At 44.4% G+C, this 24,965-nt stretch overlaps 1 protein-coding gene across 1 annotated transcript in view; it reads left to right on the top strand.

Moving 5' to 3' along the window:
• Nucleotides 1–24,965, top strand: part of LOC124612930 (synaptic vesicular amine transporter) — a 796,314-nt gene that overhangs the window by 304,587 nt on the left and 466,762 nt on the right. The window lies entirely within an intron of this gene.

Here is a 24,965-nt window from a genome sequence, read left to right as displayed (position 1 = left end):
TGCAGGTATACAGATGACGATGGAATTTTTATGGATGACAATGCGACGTGTCACCGGGCCATAATAGTTTCGACTGGTTTGAAGAACATTCTGGACGAGTCGAGCGAATTATTTGGCCATCCAGATCGCCCGACATGAATCCCATCGAACATTTATGGTACATAATCGAGAGGTCACTTCGTGTAGAAAATCCTGCACCAGCAACACTTTCGTAGTTATGACTGGTTACAGAGGTGGCATGGCTTAATATTTCTGCAGAGAACTTCCAACGACTTGTTGAGTCCATGCCACGTCGATCTCCTGCACAACGCCGGGCAAAAGTAGGTCCGACAAGATATTTGGGAGTATCCCATAACTTTTGTTAACTTAGTGTATGCTGAAAAATAAAAGTGTCACTGAGGTAAGTCCTTTCTTTGTATTCCATTCCGAGAACGTTCCAAAGTACTGTCGTAAGTATCCCAGTGCCATCCTCTTTAATTGCTTGACACCCAGTTTCCGATACCATGAGACCAATTGTCATTGTTAAGGGGCTCCGGAAAGGCTCAAAATCATGAAAAGTTCAATTTTTACTTTTTTGCGTTTTCTGAATCTGCAGACTATTACCTTTTAATAGATATATAATTTATTCAATTCCGAAGACTACAACTATTTTTAAATTTTTTTTGAAATGTGTTCTACATGGGCGTGACCCACTGTGGCGCTGTTAAACTGCTGTCAAATGGTGTTATTATTAACGTCCGTGTTCATCAGGTACATGTTAGTGATGTGACATAAAGTATGTGTTGTGGCTAACCTGTGATGGTTCAATATATATCGCTGGTGTGATTGTCGATTGTTTCATGTTTATTTACTCTGTCGTTATCTCGAAAATATTCGTAATTAATTCTGTTTCTTGAGTCTCTGTTTTGTTGAAGTATTATAATGAATAAAAGTAAAGTTATTAGAAATCCTCTGAAGGCTTTTAAGAAAAGGAGAAATGTTGGAAAGCCAAAGGTATGTGTTATTACTGTAAACAATAAAGACGATAACCAAGTGAGTGAACCTAACCTCTCAAGTACACCTGCCCATAGCAGTCAAAGTGGGAAAGAAAATACTTCACAGAAGAAGCTTGGTTCAATGAGTGAAAACTATGAATGTTTTATGGGCGAATCGGATGTGAATGAAATATTTGATATGTCGGTTCTCAAAGGAATTTTTTCAAACTGTGTAAGATGTATTCATTGTAGTGAAGTTGGTCTGGAACTCTCCATAATAAAGCACGTAGGACTTGCTAGTGAAATACAACTGAAATGTGATAAGTGTTCATACATGACCACCTTTTGGAACAGTGTTGCAGTAACTGCAACTGAAGAAAATGGTAGCAAAATCTACGAACACAACAACGAGCGATGCTTGCTTTAGACAAGGAACGCCTTCGGGCTGCAGACAGGGCTGTAAAGAGTCTAGAAATACAAGCAAGAGTAAACAGGAGGAGGAACAAGAGGAAGCTGGAGGAGGAGTTTGCAGAGGATGAAGATAATCCATCCTATGGACCTGGAATGCACTAAAAAGTTAATCCAATCTTTGTCGCTCGATTCCCAAAACTTTTATTTTCTCATACTAATTACATGTTTTCTAAGGATCTTCCAAACATATTTGTTTCAAACTTTCAGTAAATGTTACACAGTACCTTCTGCATAATTTAACACAGCCTTTTTCCAAAAAACTGTATATTTTTGAATATGTAAATAAAAAATTGCAAAAAAATGTTGTGAATTTTCATTACAATTGAAAAAAAATCATCTTTAATAACTGAACTAAAATTTTGTAAAATCCCTGTGTTAAGTTGTAGCCCATATTCCAATAAATAATCTGTAAAAAGTTCAACTTCCTACCTCAAATACTTTGTGAGGAAAGATGTAATTTATAAGCGTTATTGTAACATTGCAAGTATTGGGCGTTCCGGAGCCCCTTAAGAAACTATACATTAGTGTCTTTCCGAAAACCGACGTTTACTGCTCAATGTTGTGGTATATGCGTTACTAGCGCGACAGGTGAAGGAGGAATTAATGACGGGCGCGCACCTCGGCAATCCCGTAGTTGGTGGTCGTAGAGCTGCGGCAGCTGGCGGTTAGCGCGGCTCACATCAATATGACGCTTCCCCCCCCCCCCCCCCCCCCCCCCCTTCAAACTCCCTAGCCGCTGCAAACCGCGTGCCGATCGTGCCGGCCATTGTTTACTGCCTCCTGCGTGGATTTGCCGTTGCGAAAATTAATGGTCGCCGTTCCGGGTATTTTCCCGTCTGGTATTTATCAAACTACAGCACGGCGCAGTGTTCCGCGGGAATAAACCGGCGGCTAATGCTCGTATACAGGGTAGGTATTTTGATGGCGCGGGGTTTCAATACGACCGGAATACATCCCATGTTGTCACGTGTCCCTCCAGAGAGTGAATTACCCTCTCCATTTTTTATTCTTGAAGCGGCTGTGGAAGACATGCGCGGAAACTTCACTCTTTGATGGGAGGGGCAGAGGTTTGAAATTATGTTTCGTTTTCTTTGTTTCCTTTCAAATGGTTCAAATGGCTCTGAACATTATGGGACTTAACTTCTAAGGTCATCAGTCCCCTAGAACTTAGAAGTACTTAAACCTAACTAACCTAAGGACATCGCACACATCCATGCCCGAGGCAGGATTCGAACCTGCGACCGTAGCGGTCGCGTGGTTCCAGACTGTAGTGCCTAGAGCCGCTCGGCCACCCCGGCCGGCTGTTTCCTTTCATTATTTTGTGGAAGGTATCAGCGAGACAAAGTTTCGAAATGATTTGAAATTGTATGTAGAGTTTAATATCGGATGAAATTAGAGTAATTTTCTCTCGGTTTTTAAAAAAGCTAGTTATCAGTGTTTATAACTGCATACACTATGTGATCAAAAGTATCCGGACACCTCCCAAACATACGTTTTTCATATTAGGTGCAGTGTGCTGCCACCTACTGCCAGGTGCTCCATATCAGCGACCTCAGTAGTCATTAGACTTCGTCAAAGAGCAGAATGGGGCGCTCCTCGGAAGTCACGAACTTCATACATGGTTAGGTGATTGGGTGTCGCATCATACGTCTGTATAAGAGATTTCCACACTCCTAAACATCCCTAGGTCCTCCGTTTCCGATGTGATAGTGAAGTGGAAACGTGAAGGGACACGTACAGCACAAAAGCGTACAATCCGACCTCGTTTGTTGACTGACAGAGACCGCCGACAGTCGAAGAAGGTCGTAATGTGTAATAGGCAGATATCTGTCCAGACCATCTCACAGGAATTCCGAAAAGTGCATCAGGATTCACTGTAAGTACTATGACATTTAGGCGGGAGGTTAAAAAACTTGGACTTCATGGTCGAGCGGCTGCTCATAAGCCACGCATCATTCCGCTAAATGCCAAACGACGCCTCGCTTGGTGTAAGAAGCGTAAACATTGGACGATTGAACAGTGGAAAAATGTTGTGTGAAATGACGAATCATGCTACACAATGTGGCGATCCGCTGGCAGGGTGTGGGTATGGCGAATGCCCGGTGAACGTCATCTCCCAGCATGTGTACTGCCGACAGTAAAATTCGGAAGCGGTGGTGTTATGGTGTGGTCGTATTTTTCATGGTGGGGGCTAGAACCCCTTGTTGTTTTGCGTAGCACTATCGTAGAACAGGCCTACATTGATGTTTTAAGCACCTTCTTACTTCCCATTGTTGAAGATCAATTCGGGAAAGGCGATTGCTACTTTCAACACGATCGAGCACCTGTTCATAATGCACCGCCTGTGGCGGAGTGGTTATACGACAGTAACATCCCTGTAATGGACTGGCCTCCACAGAGTCCTGACCTGAATCCCATAAAACATTCTGCGATATTCTGGAACGCCGACTTCGTGCCAGGCCGCACCGACCGACATCGATACCTCTCCTCAGTGCAACTCTCCGTGAAGAATGGGCTGCCATTCCCCAAGAAACCTTCCGGCATCTGATTGAACACATCTGCGAGAGTGGAACCTGTTATCAAGGCCAAGGGTGGGCCAACAACATATTGAATTCCGGCATTACCGATGGAAGGCGCCACGGACTTGCAAGTGATTTTCAGCCAGGTGTCGGGATACTTTTGATCACATAGTGTATGCCCAGAACCATGTGTCGTACAAACGTATAATTTTCGAGATACATTCAGTGATACATACTGAGGTGTCAAAAGGTATGGGATCACTCTTAGTATCGTGTCACATCTTTTGCCCGGCGAAGCGCAGCAACTCGACGTGGCGTGGACTCGACAAGTTTCTGGAAGTCTCCTGCTGAAATAATGAGCCATGTTGCCTCTGTAGCCGTGCATGATTCGTAAGTGTTGCCGGTGCAGAATTTTGTGCTTGAACTGACCTCCCTACTACGTCCAGAAAGTTTCGATTGGAGGCCAAATCATTCGTTGGAATTGTCCAGAATGTTCTTCAAAACCAACGCGAACAATTGTGGCCCAGTGATGTGGCGCATTGTCATTCATAAAAATTGCATCGTTGTTTGAAAACATGAAGTCCATGAATGGCTGTAATGGTCTCCGAGGAGCTGAAAAATAACGATTTCCAGTCAATAATCGGTTCCGTCGGAACAGAGGATCCAGTCAGATCCACGCAAACGCAGCCTACACCGTAATGGAGCCACCACGAGCTAGCACACTGCCTTGTTGACAACTTGGCTTCGTGGTGTCTGCGGCACAGTCGAACCGTACCATCAGCTCTTACCAACGCAAAGCGGGACTCATCTGAATCAGCTGACAAGGGAACCTCCCCATCGCGCCCCCCTCAGATTTAGTTATAAGTTGGCACAGTGGATAGGCCTTGAAAAACTGAACACAGAACAGAGAAAATAGGAAAAGTTGTGATGAACTATGAAAAAAATTAGTAAAATATACAAACTGACTAGTCCATGCGTCAGATAGGCAACATAAAGGAGCACGGAAGCTGAGGAGCGCCGTGGTCCCGTGGTTAGCGTGAGTATCTGCGATACGAGAGGTCCTTGGTTCAAGTCTTCCCTCGACTGAAAATTTTACTTTCTTTATTTTCGCAAAGTTATGATCTGTCCGTTCGTTCATTGACGTCTCTGTTCACTGTAATAAGTTTAGTGCCAGTATTTTGCGACCGCACCGCAAAACCGTGCGATTAGTAGACGAAAGGACGTGCCTCTCCAGTGGGAACCGAAAACATTTGATCGCAAGGTCATAGGTCAACCGATTTCTCCACAGGAAAACACGTCTGATATATTCTATACGACTTTGGTGACGGCATGTGCGTCACATGACAGGAATATGTTGTCGACCCACCTAACTTGTACACTTAGTGAATGGGTAAAAAGATTCTTCTACCTTGCCCGATTTAGGTTTTCTTGTGGATGTGATAATCACTCCCAAAAAAGTGATGAAAACATAAGAGTTTGTCACATAAACTGAAAATAAAAAACTAATTTTTTCACTCGAGGGAAGACTTGAACCTAGGATATCTGGTTCCGTAGCTACTCTCGCTAACCACTGGACCACGGCGCTCCTAGACGTTCGTTCGCCTTGATGTTGCATATCTTCGCATGGACTACTCAGTTTCTATATTTTGATTATTTTTTCAAAGTTTCACACAACTTCTTCCTGTTTTCTCGATTGATCTGTGTTCAGTTTTTCAAGGCCTATCCACTGTGCCAACTTATAACTAAATCTGAGAGAGGTGCGATGAGGAGGTTCCCTTGTGAGTACAAATGACAGCTCCACCAATCCACTGCCCATTTATACCCACCGTGTGCGATACTCCCACTACCTATATCGGTATCCCATGACTTTTATCATCTCAGTGTATGCGGATAAGCATGAAAAATCTCTTGCGAGTAGAGGTAGTAATAAAGGAGTAATATATTAAAACGTGATACCTGATGCTGAAGGTACGTAAGTGAAGTGAAATAAGTGATTAACTTTTTATCTTTAATTATTTTGTCGGGGGCTCTGAGCAAGTTACGAAATGATTTGAAAATACACATATTAAATTGTGTTGGAAGTCGCTAAATGCTCTTATTCTCAAATAGTGGGTGAATATAGATTGGGTGATTTAGGCGCCTTAGTAAATGTACGCAGTTTCTAACTTTAATATTTTAAGTACCGTATTAAACATTTAATGATAGATTATAACACTTAATCACCAGATTATGACAGCATCTAAAATTGTTAGATTCGATGAACTGTTTTATGAATGATTAGAAATCAAATTTTTGTTGCTCTGAAAACCGTTAGACATGCAATCTGTTAATGGGATTGGATGTTCCGGTACCGTTTTAGCCACTTTGTAATACATCGTATACGAAGGCGTCCACTGTTTCAATATAAGAACACAGTAAGAAAATAGAGTAGTGGCGATGCAGTCACTTCCTAGGGTTGCGGAGCGATGCTGGCAGCACTCAAGGTAATTTGTGTCGGGGAGACCAGAGGGTGTGTCAACAGCTGGCTGTAAGCAACCATTGAGAGAGCAATAAGCAGACTACGGCATCGCGAGGAGATGAAGTAGTCCAATTATATTAAATACTAACTTGAATATAATTACAGCATGCGCAGTGGATTCTGAGAAACAGTAATCATCTCAGCTGTTCGAAAAATAAAGGTAATTTGTGGAACGTGATATACGGCCGAAATGACTACTCGGTAACCCGGCGAGATATGTCTCACGTCAGTAAGTTCATCCGAACTTTTTCTCGCGTTTTTAAGTCTCAACTAAACTTTCGGCTTCATGTCTAATCCACACTGAGCATTAGAATTAAAGGATAACTTTTTCCAAACCCTGTAATTGTCTCAGATTACGACGCAAATGTTTGAAATTTGGCTCAGAAGTTCCTACGACTTCCTTCTGCAATGGTGCAAAACGGGGGTGACCTGCAACGTCACCCGTGGTGTCGTCAACCCTTTAAACACCGAGGTACGGACACATGCGGAAAAGAGGCCAGAGTCCATAAGTTTATGTGAGGAATACGATGGGTTAATAATGTCACATTGGCACCAAGTTATAACACAGTTCTGCCCAACGCTACCGTGGACATGTCACACCCCATGTTATGCACACATCACCCATTGTTTGATGCCACTGCGGTGGGGGTTATAATCACGATAGCCATCATTGGCCGAGATAAACTTTTCAGGCCAATCACCACTCAGAAACGACACGAAAAGGCCTGAGTGGTTGGCGTCAACAAATTCATCTTCCCTTGTAGCTTTGATTCCCAAACATTTCGCGGTCGAAAACGACAGTTAGCAGTGCGATGAGCAAAGAGGAGACGTTCTTAACAGCCTAGGACACTGCTGATATCTCACGGACAATTCAAGTCTTATCTAAGGACATCGTGGTGTTCGGTTGCCATTTGTTACGTTATATATATTTTATCAGGTGAAGTTTTCTTTTGTTAGAGCACGATTCTTTCTCTCAGGGATGTTATCTTTTCTTATCACTTTTACACTTTTACTTACGTGCATAAGTAAATATGAACGGGTTCTTGAAGGGCGGCTGTTATTCATGTACCAACTTTAGATTTTGAACGTGATGTCTAAAATATAGTTGCTGTTAACTGAATTGAATGTAATTTTGGTTAATTTCTATTTATTGATTGCAAAGCAAGGCTCGAGAGTATTTCGATTGTTGCCGTGGAGCGGCCAAGAAAAACTCATGGAATCTGTATAATTTAAAAAATGATCTTTAACTTAAATTAATTATCTGTTGCATTTTAAAAAGGTTCTTAGAACGAAATCTCTCGCATTTACAGTTACTGTTAACACTTTGAAAAATAAATTAATATTTCGGCGCGTAATGGCCGACCAGAGGCTGCATCGGAAGATGAGCTTGCCGCAGCGCAAATTACTGAAAAAAATGCTTGTTAAAAATAATTAGCCGCTGCGACCATTTGAGGTGACAACTATTACAAAGAAATTCATTTTGTGATAACAATAATTAGTTTATTTTAGCAGAATACCGAATAACTTACATAAAATATGTGTAGCCGCTCAATGGCTGCCTTCCATATCGCGAAACAAAACAGCGTGTGCACCATAAAGTACGTCCTTCCTCCTCGGCCGTAATATCGCGTCTCTTTTCGATCCTTTTTTATTTTCATAGATATGTTTTAAATACAGAAGCTACTATTAAATTATCGCTGCATGTCAGTTGTTTCAAGAACATTAACTGTATCTTTTATACTAATTATGTTCATAAAATACAAATACATAAAATACAAATAATTTTTGGTTCACCCTTAACAATATTGTTCACTGTTTACAACCGGTAAAAATGTCAATATTTATGTGACGTACCGTCACAGTGGGTCTACATCCCCACACGTGATCGTACTCCTTTGGACTGTAGTGTGGAAGCAATTTTTGTCCTGGTGTACAGGGTATAACCACTAGGGACCGTTCAAAACAATTCTACAAAATAAGAGCATGGTGGGGAGCAGAAAAAGGTGTTTTTCCGTCATCCTGTTTCATGCCCTCCTGCGGCATGATCACGGAGGGAAGGGGCGGGGATGGAAGTGGTGGGGTGTGCGACATTGACACATTTGTGAATAAAACACCCAGGAGCAGGCACCCCTTGACACTCCTCAGACTCCACATGCACGCAATCAGGCGCGTGAACACCCATCAGGATACCGCGTAATTTCAACGCTGGGCGTCGCGGCTCTAACTTCTATTGCAGAGGTGTCGGACGCATTGGTGGTATGTGCGTAAGAGGGGGTGTGACGACCTTCCCATCGTGTGACACGTCCAAGGTGGTGTTGGGCAGAACTGTAGTAAAGTTTGATGCCAATGTGACATCATTAACCCATCTTATTCCTCATATAAACTTCTGAGCTCTCGCCTCTTTTCCGCATCTTCTGTGTCGCAATGACAGACAAGTATGGGGTTTCGAAAAATTGTCCCTTTCAGTGGATTGCGCAGTGTAGTATTGAGTCGCCTGTAGCTACGTAATGTTCTCGAAGCACAGATTTCGTTGGTTGCTTGAGATTGTTGTGTCCCCAGTGGTCTTCTTCATTCTGGGATTGTGCTCTAAAGGGGGCCGTTGAAATATTCTTGGTGGATAGAGACAGTGGCTTCGCTCTTAGTAAAGCGTGGAACGCAGCACTCAGCCAACTGAGCTCACAAGCTCAGACGATAGTGACGTAGGCGCCAGACTATGGTGGCAGAAGCACTGAGAGACGGGAGTTTGCGTCAAGCAGTGAGGGATCGCGTTCCCTATCACTCTATCCAACGCGCCTACGACTGGATAATCAGGTGAGATGTGGACAACAATAATAGTGTAAAGGAATCGCTCTATAGCCAAGACTTGCATTCTACAGCTGCGACAGCAAGGTACGCTGTCAAAACACCAAGTTTTGTAAAAGATTGCACCTGGCTGGACACTAGAAATCAGAAGCAGAGCGAGTAGCCGACCGGAGTGGCCGAGAGGCTCTAGGCGCTTCAGTCTGGAACCGCGCGACCGCTACGGTCGCAGGTTCGAATCCTGCCTCGGGCATGCATGTGTGTGATGTCCTTAGGTAGTTAGGCTTAAGTAGTTCTAAGTTCTAGGGGACTGATGACCTCAGCTGTTAAGTCCCATAGTGCTCAGAGCCATTTGAGCCCAGAGCAAGTACGAGCCTAATGTTGGGGTTGAATCCTTCACAAATCAAGGCGCCCCCTTAGGTCAGCGCTAACGGGCGTCCTTCGCTCCCGCTATATTTCCGCAATTATGACGAGTCTGAGAACTGTGGCGCTATGGTCGCTTCATGCTCGTTCTCTCTTACTGGAGCATGCAGGAGTGTAAGGTAACATTGTTAGTATGGTAGATACGACCTTGCTGCAGTAAAGTAGCACTGACAAGGCGAAACGGCTGACTGCTGCAAACCACACGATTGCAAATTTTTCATCCAATGAAAAAAAATGGTTATATTCTTGTTTATTCCACCTCCGCCATGAGAAAACATATGTGCTACGTCAAACAAAAACTGTGCATGGAGCAACGTTACTGTTACGAGGGTTATTCGGAAAGTAAGGAACGATCGGTCGCGAAATGGGAAATATGGTGAAAATCTGATGAAGCTTTGCACTGTGTCTAATACGCCCGTCGATCGCTGCATGTCGCTCTTTCCAATTCTGAGCTCACAGTTAAAACGTAAAGATGGCTAGAAATTAGCGTCTCCCGCCAAGTATAAGGGCCTGGCGAAAGATATCGCCTGAAGCTATGCAATCCACATAACATAACCGTCATGCAGTTCGCTCTATACGACAATTCTCGGCCGCACTCTGCAGGAGCAATGAAGATGCTCCTGCAGCGTTTCCGATGGGAAGTGTTTGATCACCCAGTACAGTCCGTAATTGGCTACCCCTGAGGTTCATCTCTGTTCAAATCAACCGTTGGCTATGAAGACAATATTTTGACACAGACAACGAGCTGCAGTCCAGAGTAGAAAATTAACGAAAAGCACTGGCGGCTTTTTTTAACGAGAGAATTGAAAAGTTGGTACAACGCTACTATATATGTCCAAGTCTGGGCGGCGACTGTGTAGAGAAGTAGCTGGAAGGTGTAGCTAACCGTTGCAAATAAAACAGTTTTGATTTTCACCGTGTTTTCCATTTCGCGACCTACCATTTCTTACTTTCCCAATAGGCCTCGTATACTCCTGCGACAAATAGCACGCTATTTCTGTAACCCAACTTGCGTTTATGGACTAACAGTGAGGTATGTAGCTTATCCTTTATTTCTGTGATTTATTTTAATAGTCAATCACCATTTAGATACTACACTTCCTTCTCATATCATGTTTTCTGGTACTGTAGTTACAGAACTGCTAACGCCTTTGAAGTTTGAATATGTCAATGTAAATAATAGACATTCTCTGAGTAGATATTAAATATTAACATAACTGTACAGCCGCCTTCGAAAAAATTTTATCTATTTAAATATATGTATAAAGAGAACAATTTTCACTGATAACCAAGTAGTCATTGTATTGGTATATAACTTGCTTCTGTCACTTAGCCAGGTCAGATATTTTGTGACATCTCAACTTGCATCTGAGAATGTCTACAAAGCCGAAATCATGATTGTGTGAAATAAATGAGTAGCAGTTAGCAGTTTTCTTTCGAAACGGAGATGGCAAGAATTTCAAGAGTCGTATACTCGCCCTCCTTTCTGAGCGAGTTGAGTCCACTTGTACCCACAACAGACTGAGTCGACAAGTGGACTGCGGCCGACACTCGCGAGTAGAATCTATGGTCACACGGAGAGGCCTTGTTCAGAGATGATGTCGCAGCTGAGTTTAGGGCAAGTACATGGAGCTCATTTATGGTCTCTACTGGACACCCGAGAGCAGAACCGACAGATTCAGAGAAGCTGTCAGCTATAGTGTTTGCCAAAGGATGCAAGGGCTGTTTCTGGCTTGTGCTGGAAAACAACCACACTGAAACTTCGCATGGCGCTCTGGCACGTAACTTGGAATGTGGCAGGTGGCGTATCCATTGTAGTGTAGAAAACCAATTAAATCATCTTGGAGTGGTCTTGAAAATGTCAGAGAATCATTGCGGTATTTAGCGATTCTGACTGATTCGACAGTCTCAGTTGCTCACAGAGCTGTGCGCTAACATATTGTTACAGTATCTACATGTGGAAACGTTGAACCTGAAACGCTCGTTCTTCTATCGAAGCGTGATGGTATTTATCGGAGTACGAAAACTCGAGCACGAGGAACGACGTTGGAGTTCTGAAAATCCTCATCAGCTACAGCACCAGTCTCTGCATGGTGTAAATAAAAGGTCTCTGGCCCTGATGGACCAATGGAGATCGACCGACCGCCGTGTCATCCTCTTACAATGAATGGCGACATTGGATGCAGTATGCAAGGGCGCTGGGGCAGCACACCTCTCTCCCGGCCGTTGTCGGCCTTCTTGGCCTTGGAGTCGCTACTTGTCATTCAGGTAGTGGCTCAACTGGCATCACTAGGCTGCCAAGGTATCGAACTCAGGTCCTCCGCGTAGCAGCCAGACCACTGAGCTACGGAAGTGGACTCTGCATGGTGTGAAAACAGGCAATTAGTGCAACAGAATTATTAGGGCAATGTTTTATATCAAACTACAACTGCAGCCTACTGCTACTATTGTTCAGATAATCAACAACTATCGAAAGAACCACGGTTATTTTGTGGAGAACAATGCAAGTTAACATATATGATAGAGTAGTTTCGATCATCAGAAAGGTGCGAACAAGACTCGCGCACTGTGAGCTGCGTACAAACTTAATTATGTATACAGAATGATTTTAAAAAAATCGTTTACAAACTGACATAGCACATCGGGCATACAACTCAAAGTTTTGTCCAGATGCATTGAGAAACGCCTGACATCGACACTGCATTGAACGGTGCTCTCTCTCAAAGATCCCGTGTGTACCTCGATTACATCCCGCTGCCACAACAGTCCTGCCTACTAGGTCCTCCGGCGGTGTAACAGCTGTTTCGTACACAAGGCCTCTCAGACACTCCCAGAGCAAAACATCTATTGGGAACAAATGGGATGATCGTGTTGGCCATGCGACTCGCTCACCACAGCCAATGGTTGCCTGCAGATATGCCCTAACATGTCTGCTGAAATGTACGGGATCTCCGTCGTGCTGAAATCGAATGTGGCTATGAACAGGCGTGGGAACATCATTCAGCATATCCGGCAGAATCTGCCGCAGGAACGAGATACGTGCTAGCATCAGGTCGGTCCGGAGAATGTCCTGCCCAGTTAAACTGCCGGTCCACAGGTGACCGTAGCGACCTCACGTGGCACTTGCAACCCTCGGTTCCTAGGTGATTACTGATCTTATTGTATGCCCGATATGTCATCTCAGTTTCTAAACGTTTTACCTGTTATCGACATAGATACCGGCAAGATATTGGTGGCAGGAATTTCAAAACTTTCGAGAATTTTATAATTTCAAGTTTGAAGTCGGATAACAAATGACAAAAGAAATATTTTTTCATGTGATGTATTTACACATTAACCATCTCGGATATTTTCCTTTACTTATACACTCCTGGAAATTGAAATAAGAACACCGTGAATTCATTGTCCCAGGAAGGGGATACTTTATTGCCACATTCCTGGGGTCAGATACATCACATGATCACACTGACAGAACGAAAGGCACATAGACACAGGCAACAGAGCATGCACAATGTCGGCACTAGTACAGTGTATATCCACCTTTCGCAGCAATGCAGGCTGCTATTCTCCCATGGAGACGATCGTAGAGATGCTGGATGTAGTCCTGTGGAACGGCTTGCCATGCCATTTCCACCTGGCGCCTCAGTTGGACCAGCGTTCGTGCTGGACGTCCAGACCGCGTGAGACGACGCTTCATCCAGTCCCAAACATGCTCAATGGGGGACAGATCCGGAGATCTTGCTGGCCAGGGTAGTTGACTTACACCTTCTAGAGCACGTTGGGTGGCACAGGATACACGCGGACGTGCATTGTCCTGTTGGAACAGCAAGTTCCCTTGCCGGTCTAGGAATGGTAGAACGATGGGTTCGATGACGGTTTGGATGTACCGTGCACTATTCAGTGTCCCCTCGACGATCACCAGTGGTGTACGGCCAGTGTAGGAGATCGCTCCCCACACCATGATGCCGGGTGTTGGCCCTGTGTGCCTCGGTCGTACGCAGTCCTGATTGTGGCGCTCACCTGCACGGCGCCAAACACGCATACGACCATCATTGGCACCAAGGCAGAAGCGACTCTCATCGCTGAAGACGACACGTCTCCATTCGTCCCTCCATTCACGCCTGTCGCGACACCACTGGAGGCGGGCTGCACGATGTTGGGGCGTGAGCGGAAGACGGCCTAACGGTGTGCGGGACCGTAGCCCAGCTTCATGGGGACGGTTGCGAATGGTCCTCGCCGATACCCCAGGAGCAACAGTGTCCCTAATTTGCTGGGAAGTGGCGGTGCGGTCCCCTACGGCACTGCGTAGGATCCTACGGTCTTGGCGTGCATCCGTGCGTCGCTGCGGTCCGGTCCCAGGTCGACGGGCACGTGCACCTTCCGCCGACCACTGGCGACAACATCGGTGTACTGTGGAGACCTCACGCCCCACGTGTTGAGCAATTCGGCGGTACGTCCACCCGGCCTACCGCATGCCCACTATACGCCCTCGCTCAAAGTCCGTCAACTGCACATACGGTTCACGTCCACGCTGTCGCGGCATGCTACCAGTGTTAAAGACTGCGATGGAGCTCCGTATGCCACGGCAAACTGGCTGACACTGACGGCGGCGGTGCACAAATGCTGCGCAGCTAGCGCCATTCGACGGCCAACACCGCGGTTCCTGGTGTGTCCGCTGTGCCGTGCGTGTGATCATTGCTTGTACAGCCCTCTCGCAGTGTCCGGAGCAAGTATGGTGGGTCTGACACACCGGTGTCAATGTGTTCTTTTTTCCATTTCCAGGAGTGTAGTTTGACTCTTCGCTTCTTGCTGAACTGCATGATTCTAGGTCAACGGGAAGCACCCTATAGGTTTTGATGAGTGAGTTCTTGAGTACCAACATACGTGACATACGTAAATGGCCGTATATTTTAATTGAATTGACTAAGAAGCTTAATATTTTTACACCGCCAAGGAACCGTAGAGCTTAATATCTGACATAAATTTGAGCTTGATAGGACAACTCGTTCCTGAGAAAGTGTTCTTAACAGTCGGATAGAAAGACATAGATACAGACAGGAGCACAGCAAAGCGATTGTATAAGGGTTCGATTTTTGCAGATTGAGGCATGGAATCCTAAAAACACCTTCTGAAACCAATAAGGACGCACTGGCAGTCTGTGTCCCGTTGTCCGTCTAGTTTGTTATGAGCTAAAACAGACATGCCGCCTGCTACGGTGTTCAAGCACAACGCAATGAATAACCTTCTTATCACACTTCTTTGTTATACTCTGGACACGGTCTTCTCTTCTGAAGATTTTTCGCGTTCTGATTAGTCCTATAATACGCAAGATGGTCAGTAGTGAGATGATTTTCTAGAAGGCAAGAACTATGGCGATAACGTGGGCACCGCTTTAGTGTGATACTCTGCACGCTTTAACGCAACGAAAAGTGTTTTATGCATGGGATCCCTTATCATATAATACTAAAACATCAGGTGGCATGAAGTAAAACAAAGCAATAGTTCAGAAGGTAACCTGATAAGGATTACAGCAAGTGCAACCTTTTCAAGCAAATAGCGCACATCCCAACGTGAGGGGGAGGGGGGGGGGGAGAGCTGTTATGCGCTGCCTGTATTAGCGTCGGAGCTCTGTCCCACATTATCAGAATATTTCATCTTTACGTCCACCCTCAGACGGTATAAGGAAGAGCTCCCCGCGAGACTATTGTAAGACGGATATTCGCCGAGTCGCTGCGAAATTGGTTCCCAGACCAAAATTTAATACGCGACGTCAATCTCTCTTTCTGTCACAGGAAGGATAAGACGGCATTGAATTTCGTCGATGCTATGCCACAGTCGAGTTTTATTTAATTTTCTGCCTTTGAATCAGAGAATCACACGTGGTAAATGTAAGAAATGGGAGAAATATAGTACTGCACGCCGCATTGTGCTCAAAGAACACGGCAGTAAGAATCGAATGAAGCTGACAGGACTAGATCATATCTGCATGTTCTTCCTGTTTCTGATCTTTCCCTCTTCCTGTCCCTCCTTTGAGAGTTTACTCTTGTGTGTGCGACATATGTTTTCTTTTCCTTATTCCTTCATTCAGTTGCTGAGAATGTCGGGACACACTGCACGTAAGACGCAATCAGAATATCTGTAACGTTTTCTCCAAATGAATGAAAACTATTGTGGAAAGCGGCTTCCGCTAAATATAAACTGTTTCTTGACATTTATCCTGATCCTTGTGCGTGTAGAGTGTGATTTTGATGGAATAAATTCCTCAAGAATACTTCATAGCATAAAAATTCAATACTGTTTATTCCAAATTACGAGGTTAAAGATGAGTAATTCGACATTGCCGCAGGGTACAAGATACTGAGTAAATGAGTGTAAACACATCACAAAATTTGACTGGAATGTGTTCGTATAGAGTAAGTTAGTATTAGTTTTTAATAAACTGTGTGCAACTTACTAACGCAGCCCATTTTTATCACTAATTCCTATAACTATTTTCCGACTTTTGCTTTTTCATTCTTCTTAATTTTTCTTTTGCCCACCTGCACATATTTGAACGTTACTTCAAACTGATCTCTTCTTAATTCTTATATCTCTGAAACTAGAATGAGCATAGAAAGCTCATCTAACACTACAGTAAAACTATTTGGCGTGCCAAAGAACTAGTCGTCAATCTGTCATGGTAAATGATATGTACTAGGAATGCTCAACTATTGCATCGTGCCCATCTTATGAAAATATTGTAATCTAGCCAGTTACTTAATATTTTAAAACAAAAAAATGTTTATTATTTTTAAGCAGTTCTTCTACCAGCATGAATAAATGTTTTAAATTTTTCAGTTAAACTTAATGCAAAAATGTAAGATTTAGAAATAGATGTCACTTTTCACTGTGAATGTCGTATTCAATATTGGCAGGTTCAGGACGTTACTTAAACATCAGTATCTGTTTAAAAAGTTTGTTAGTGTGTAAAAGTCGACAAAAATTAACAAAATTTGCATTTTTAAATTTTTTGTGGTGGTCATAAAGTATCCCCAGATTGGTAGTACACGTTACTGAAAATGCGTTGATGTTGCTAAGCTGTGCTGGAAAATATTTTCACGTTATGGAATCTACTTACAAATAGAGTACCTCTCCAAAATGTATGTTGTTAATAAAAGTCCAATCACATTAAAGTGCCACTTTTCGAAACCTGAATAGCCATATTTTGCAGGGTGAGACGTGCAGAAGGAGAGCCAATGTGTTTCTGAAAGGTACCGACAGAAATGTGGAGCTATGCCTACTCAAGTGCCGTGGATAGCTGCGCTGTGTTCCTCGGTCGAGGATCCATGGCACGTGCAGCCCGATCGATGTGGTCCCACGGAGTCTCGTTGTGATTAAATCCAGGGAGTTCGGTGGTCAGAGGAGTATGCTAAACTGGTAGTGGTGGTCTTCGAATCGAGCACGTCGCTGCGAGCTGTGTGACGGTTTGCACTGTCCTGCTGCTAGATGCTATAGCGCCGAGGAAAAACAAACTACACGGAAGGGTGGACACGGTCCCCAAGGATAGATGCATACTTACGTTGATCCACTCCACCTTCCAGAATGACGAGATGATCCAGGGAATGCCACGAAAATATTCCCCAAACTATAGCGCTCCCTTCTGGTTACAGGATGTTTACTTTCAGACTTTTCGCTCAATACACGCCAGCGGCCACCTGTCCGATGGAACACAAAACGTGGTTCATCTGAAAAGGACACCTGTCGGCACTCATTGGACGTCCAGTTCCGGTACTGGTATGTGAAGTCCAGGCTTCGTCGTAATGAACGAGAGTCAGCAAGGACCCCTGAACCAGGCATCTGATGTAGAGGACTGGGGGCAGCTACGTTCGCTGAACGGTTATGAGGAAACGCTGTTCGTAGCCCCTTGGTTCATTTGGATCGTCAGTTGCTCAACAGTTCCACGTCTATTCGTACGTACACATCTCCGGAGACGTCGTTCGCCGGCCGCGGTGGCCGAGCGGTTCTAGACGCTTCAGTCCGGAACCACGCGGCTGCTACGGTCGCAGGTTCGAACCCTGCCTCGGGCATTGATGTGTGTGATGTCCTTAGGTTAGTTAGGTTTAAGTAATTCTAAGTCTAGGGGACTGATGACCCCAAATGTTAAGTCCCATAGTGCTCAGAGCCATTTGAACCATTTGAGGCGTCGTTCACCCCTGCCGTCTATGGCCCATTGTGCTTCACAGTTGTCTCGGCGCCAGTTTGGACAGCGCAATTTTGTCTTGCACAGTATACCCTAACCACTGCTGCACGAAAACCATTTGAAAGCTTAGCTGCTTTCGCCCCTTGCCCAAAATCCAATAATCAAGTTTTTTTGGATGTCAGATAAATCGTTCCGTTTCCTCATTATGACAACGACTGCGTTGTTTTAGGCGTCCCTCCGACATGCTTTATACACCCTCCACTGCTAGTGCTGCCACCGGCATTCTGTGTGTGTTTATTGCACGTGTGTTTGTGTGTGAATTACTAAGGGACCAAACTGCTGAGGTCATCAGTCCCTAGAATTACACACTATTTAAACTAACTTAAACTGACTTGTGCTAAGAACAACACACACACCCATGCCCGAGGGAGGACTCGAACCTCCGGTGGGAGGGGCCGCGCTATTGCACTTTGACACCGAATGTAGGTGGTGGTCACATGAAGTGGCTGGACCGTTTATAAGGTAACAACTAACGAAATATCGTCCTCTTTTTATGGTGGCATATAGAACCCCCCCCCCCCCCCCCCCATCGTTATTTACGTTATGCAAAACGCGTTGGTATTGCTAGGATTAATCTCAGATGCATGTGATAAGTAAACTAGGTTGTCTCAACAGGTCTTAACAAGCATATCCATTTGTGGTTTGAAAGAGGCATAACGGTCGCACTGTTTTCCACGAACACTTAATTCTCTAACGCCGGCGGATGTGGCCCAGCGGTTCTAGGCGTTTCAGTCCGGAACCACGCTGCTGCTGCGGTCGCAGGTTCGAATACTGCCTCCGACATGGATCTATGTGATTAGTTAGGTTTAAGTAGTTCTATGTGTAGGGGACTGATAACCTCACATGTTAAGTCCCATAGTGCTTAGAGCCAATTGAACCATTTTTTAATTCCCTAAATTTACCTGGCGAGAACAACGACGTATTTTGGCATGTAAGTTTTTGTTACTCCTTCCTATGGGCTATACTTATTAGGAACCTAGCAGGACGCTTCTAAATTGTTCATTTTCTACTGTCATGCCTGCTCGATGATGTTCTTCAAATGCTGGAGAACCCTTTCAACAGCCGGCCACGGTGGCCGTGCGGTTCTCGATGCTGCAGTCCGGAACCGCGGGACTGCTACGATCGCAGGTTCGAATCCTGCCTCGGGCGTGGTTGTGTGTGATGTCCTTGGTTAGTTAGGTTTCAGTAGTTCTAAGCTCTAAGGGACTGATGACCTAAGATGTTAAGTCTCATGGTGCTCAGAGCCATTTGAACCATTTTAACCCTTTCAACAAATCTAAATCTTCCATTTGTTTTCCCTAACAATGATTTTGGATGTTTGTCCCTTTTCATATCACCTTTCACCGCAAGCCTGAATATTTAAATGGTGTGACGGACTTTAGAATTTATCTACAAATCTTGTCACACTATACACACAGCAAAGTCCACAGCCAAAATAATTCTTTTGTGCGATAATAATTACCAAAACGGCTAACGTAATTTAAAATACCGTGTAAAAGCCAGCTCGTTCTGTTTGCCCACGACACCGTGGATGCAGCACATATCGGCATCCAGGTTGATGCCGTGTTGCTTTACCCCCGGAAAGCATTCGATCAGCTCTTAACTACCACCTAATGAACACAATACGAGCGTACGGAATATCAGACCAGATGTGTGACTGGACTGAAGAGTTTCTAGCAAACAGAACGCTTGAGATCACTCTCAACGGTGAGTCGTTCCTCCTCCTGTCTCTATTGATCAACAAAACATTTTGGTGATAAATTACAATAAGAACAGACTATGAATATCAAGAAATTTTGCATAGCTCGAATACCGCGAAGAGAAAGATATTTTTTAGTTAAAATGGTGTAAAATCCTGGATGATTATAAGTCACATGCATTTGTGAAGTAACTCATAATCAAAATGAAACTGTGGACTGTGGACACCAGATCATTGAGGCGATTGACGAAGTCATTACTCGGTGACAGATGACCGATTAGTTTGACAAAGTTGTTATGCAAAAATGTACGCGAAGATCAGGACACGATTGGCAAATAAATCTCAGGGTTTTTCCGCTTTGTAATAAAGAGTAAAGAAACGAAAGAGCACGTAAAAATGTAGGGTCCATATAACACCGAACAATCCGCCATCAGTCTTTTTCATGCGGCCACCGAAAAAAGAAAGAAACACAAATAAAATTGTTTTCATTACACAGGAAACGAGGAAGGTAAAGTTTTTGATGCGGCCACTGCAAATAAAGGAACACATATAAAATTGTATTCATTACACAGGAAACGAGGAAGGTAAAGTTTTTAGAAATAAATAAAATATGCGTTGATATTACGATATAATATATTTCAGCCCAGTGACAAGAGAATGCCACTTATGTGTTGACAACTCGCGATGGGAAAAAGCTGCGAAAATACAGAAGGGGAAATTACAGCTGTATGCAAAGTAGCTTCTGCTATCACCGTAAGATTTGGATTGTAACCCTGGTGAGACTATTTAAATGATTGAGAATGTAGGCAAAATTTAGTGTACTAACAACATTTATTTTCCCAAAATACACATAAATTATGCTAAACAAGTTATTTAGACTACATTTGATAAGGAGTCTGGGTGGCAGAGACAGGTTAACTCGTGGAGTGAGTCAAGTACTCTGACCCTAAAAATGTGGGTATTGCAATCTGAATTGATCTGACGCTGAGCAGACTTTCACAGATGAAATCTACTGAAGTTTCTATACAAAGGTGCAGCTGAGACCAAGTGGCGACTGAGATCTGAACTCCCTGACAATGCCGGAACGGCAGTACGATACGCTGCTTGCTTCGTGCGGAGATGTAACTTGCAGCCGGCGACATGTGTGCAGCGGAGGTGAGACGTGGAGGCAGCACCTGCGAATCGATCGCGCGGCCACGAAAGAAATGCAAGAATCTCACGGTCTATCGATCAGGCAGAAGGATCGAAATTTATTCTCTACTAGAGCCCTTAAATCATGGTAGATTTCAGTGTGTGACATACTCATTCGCTGGTCGTACCAAGGATCAATTTGGCTGGCTTATACGACAGAACGCACAAGGATACCAATCGTCAAGACTGGTAAACCAAAAACGAATAAGTGTGCCCTCGACACACGAGTAATCCGAGACGTTTGAAGTCACGCTGTTGGAACAGTAAGAACTTCACCACAGGATCCCCAGTCTAAACTATTTGCAAGTGAAGTCAGTCTCAGGACAGGTCCCAAGTACCAATCACACATGCCAGAGCCTCGACCAGAAGTGCTTACCAGACCAAAGTCCTGCACCTGAGTGCTTCGCATCTCTCAAGAAAAAAATTCCGTTTTCCCGCAAAGTGTATGAACGGCACTGTCTTCTCACCGTCTTGAGCCAATCACAAGGCTCTAAAGGAGCTAAATCTCCCTTCCCACGTGACGGCACAAACTCGTGTCGAACCAGGACAAGAGTTAAGAAACCTGCGTCTCTGGAATAAAAAAGAAACCGCCAATTACTCGCTTTTTTTAAGTTTTTGCAGAGGGGAAGACGATTTTTTCCAAAGTCGTGTCTCTTCCCATGGCAACACGAGAACAGATAAAATCTCAAAAAAAAAAAAATGGTTCAAATGGCTCTGAGCATTATGCGACTTAACTTCTAAGGTCATCAGTCGCCTAGAACTTAGAACTAATTAAACCTAACTAACCTAAGGACATCACACACATCCATGCCCGAGGCAGGATTCGAACCTGCGACCGTTGCGGTCGCTCGGCTCCAGACTGTAGCGCCCAGTACAATCTCAAAGATCTTTATCTAAATCGCCTGTGCCTTGGAGCTTGTTAGTCCTAGCTATGAGGTGTAATAAAGATTCTATCTCCAAACGTGTCTCAGATGCCGGATTTTTCTTGTACAACCGAGGCGGCTGGGGAAAGTGGTTCAGTGGCTCTATTTGCACTATCGGCAAACATGAAAACTTGTGAATTTTTATTACATGTGGCTCTGCACAAAATGCTCAGTTTACAACTACACTGTGTAGACACGTTCCTTTAGACCATTGCCCCAGCTCAGGCTTCTGCTGGCGCTGCGGCAGGTAGCACGGCATTGTTCTGCTGGAGACCTGTCTCGATCACAGGCTGCCCTGTCTGTCCTGTATGGTTATGGGCCTGTCTGGCAAGATTTACTAAGGGATGAGCTCGCCGTCAATTGCTGTCAACTCCCAACATGCCGTTTCTACGAGCTAAGAATCATAAAAATCTCATGGTTTTAGTGCCCTACCAGGCTCCATCAATGTCTGCTCAAGTCATTAACTTTCTAGAGTCTCACTCAAGGTGCATCAGGTTGTAATGAAATATTTAATAATTTTCCATATGCGAAAAATAGGTGAGAGACTAACTTGTCCTCTCTCAGGTTGCTTGAGGAGGATGATTGTAGATGTAGATCTTTTTACATCAGTGTCACAATACTGCACATATTCGCTTCTGTGGTCGTTTACTAGTGTTTGAAATAAATACCAGATGTAACATCGTTAAAATAAGAATATAAAACAACCATTAGCTGTCGATAGAAATACACATCAAAATAAAACAAATCTTATATGGTACAACCGCTCAAATGGAATAACGCTTTACAGGTAAGGTAACAAAAGTGATGGAGCACGAAAGTATTATCTGAATGGAACTGAAGTCGGTAGATGTGAAGTACATATACAGACAAACATATGATTGCAGATTTCAGAAAAATCGGATGATTTATTCGTAGGAAGAGCGTCACAAATAGAGTACGCCAATAATGCGCTGGTCCACTTCCGCCCCTCTTGCAAGCACTTATTGGGCCTCCATTGATTGAGAGAGTTGTTGGAGGTCCTACTGAGAGATATTGTACCAAATTCTGGCGCAATACATCGTCAAAATCCCAAGCCGATTGGAGGGTCCTGCCCATAAGGTTGCAGACATTATCGACCATTCTCGACTGTGGAGGGTTTGCGAAGCACAAAGACAAGCACATTGCCGTGTGTAGTACAGCATTGTCTTGCTGAAATGTGTTCCCAGAACGGCTTATCGTGAATGGCAGCAAAACTGTGCGTTGTATATCCGACGTACCGCTATGCTGTAAGGGTGCCGCGCATGACAACCAAAGAAATCCTGCTAGCACCACAGACCATTGCTCTCGGTTATCGGGCCGTATGGCAGCGAAATTCAGGTTAGAATCCAATCGTTGTCTTGCGCGTCTCCAGACAAGTCTTCGGCATGGAGTGTCATTGACTGGAGAGGAATTGTCTTCAGTGGTGACTCCAGCTTCGAACTGAGCCCCGATGAGCAGTGAAGGCGTGTCTGAAGGTACCCCATACAGTGGTGAATTCCAACCTCATTGCTCGACAGCCAGGAATGGAGGTCTAGGGTGCAATTCCTTTTCATCCTTACAGCACAGCGATACGTCTACGACATTCAACACCTCGTTTTGTTCTCCTTCATGGTAAGCTATCCTAGCCTTACATTTCAACAAGACAACGCCCGCCCGCACACGACCACAATTTCTGCTGCCTGTCGTCGTGCTTTCCAAATAGTACCTTGGTCAGTAAGATCGCTGGATCTCTCCCCAACTGAGGAATTTTGGAGCATTGTGGGCAGGACCCTCCAACCAACTCAGGATTGTGACAAACTAACTCCCCAATTGCACAGAATTTGGCTCGGTATCCACAACGAAGACATTCTACAACACTTTCAATCAATTCCAAGCCATATAACTGCTTGCTTAAGGGCTAGAGGTGGAGCAACGCGTTATTTACTTGCTCAATTTGTGAAGTTCTTCTCTTAAAGGGGCTACCATGTGGTTCCTCCTGTAAGGGGTCCGTAGGTCCTTACTATAAGTTTTGCGACAGCACAGGTCGACAGGACAAACAATCGATAGTGTGTGTCGGGTTGCGAGAGCGTGTGTTGAGTCAGTAGAGTGGGACCCAGGCTGCGGGCCGGGCCGTGGGGCGGCCGGTGGCCGTAATAAAAGGTCGTACCGACAAAGGGGGTGGCCATCGCCGCGGTTTAACCCCTTTTGTGTTAGAAATATACGGGAAAGTGAACAAGTACAATTACTAGTGTGATTCAGTGATATTTCAGTGCCGATATTTGTATTTTCGCGTCTACCGCGCCGGCATTATTTGGATTGCAGTGTTGGATTGCAGTGTTGGATACAGTGATTAAAATTTGCGTGTGACCATAATGAATAACGAAAGGGCCTGTGCTGAGATTAGCCGTTATTAATTCTGTACGACGAAGGCAGTGGCTGTCTCCTTACTTTGTGTTTTTGTGATGAATATAGGTCATTGTTTAATGAAGCTGTGTTGTTGTTCTTCTTGGCACCAGATATTTTATTATTACAGCATTTGAGAAGGACAAAATGGAATGTAACGACTCCGTAGCAGTCCAATCCGATTGCCAGCCCATTAGGTACACGGTCACATTAATTATTATCTATTTGGGCTGCTATCAGATCCCGATCGAGCGGGATAAATCAGTAAGATCAAACCGGAGTGTTACACTCCCTTGTCGTGGTCAGACTTGACCGACGTGAACATGTTTGTAAACCTTCGTCGCCAGTTTTGTAAAGCCTCGTCGCCAGCTGTGTAGGCCGAGTTTGTGAGTCCGGGAAATGGCTTCGGTGCAGTACACCGCTAAGACAATTTCTCCCTGCCACTATTACACAGCTACGCCCCAGGGTCAGGCATCAGCATAGGAGAACGAAAGTTCTACAGCAGTCCAACAAATTAGTAACAACGTCACACAAATGTGGTAAAAGGATTTAGTTATCTTTGTGACTAGTTGAATAATTAAGTCTACAACACTGCTTGTAGTATAACACAAAAAAGGCCCTCAATGACTAAGGGCAAACAATCGTAGGTAGACTTCAAAAGTACGTGGCAAATGCAATTTACAACTACTGTCTGTTAACTTCTAAGAGTTCACTAAACGACGTTCCCGTCTAAGTCAGACCTGGGTACGATGATCGATAACCAAGGGGGCGAGAGCTGCTCTTCCAACTTCCTGGTAGGCTTCTGTTCG

Source organism: Schistocerca americana, chromosome 1, assembly GCF_021461395.2.
Source record: "Schistocerca americana isolate TAMUIC-IGC-003095 chromosome 1, iqSchAmer2.1, whole genome shotgun sequence".
In the NCBI taxonomy this organism is placed as follows: Eukaryota; Metazoa; Arthropoda; class Insecta; order Orthoptera; family Acrididae; genus Schistocerca; species Schistocerca americana.
Note: the sequence above shows the minus strand (reverse complement) of the source record. Positions and strands in the feature narration are given on the sequence as shown.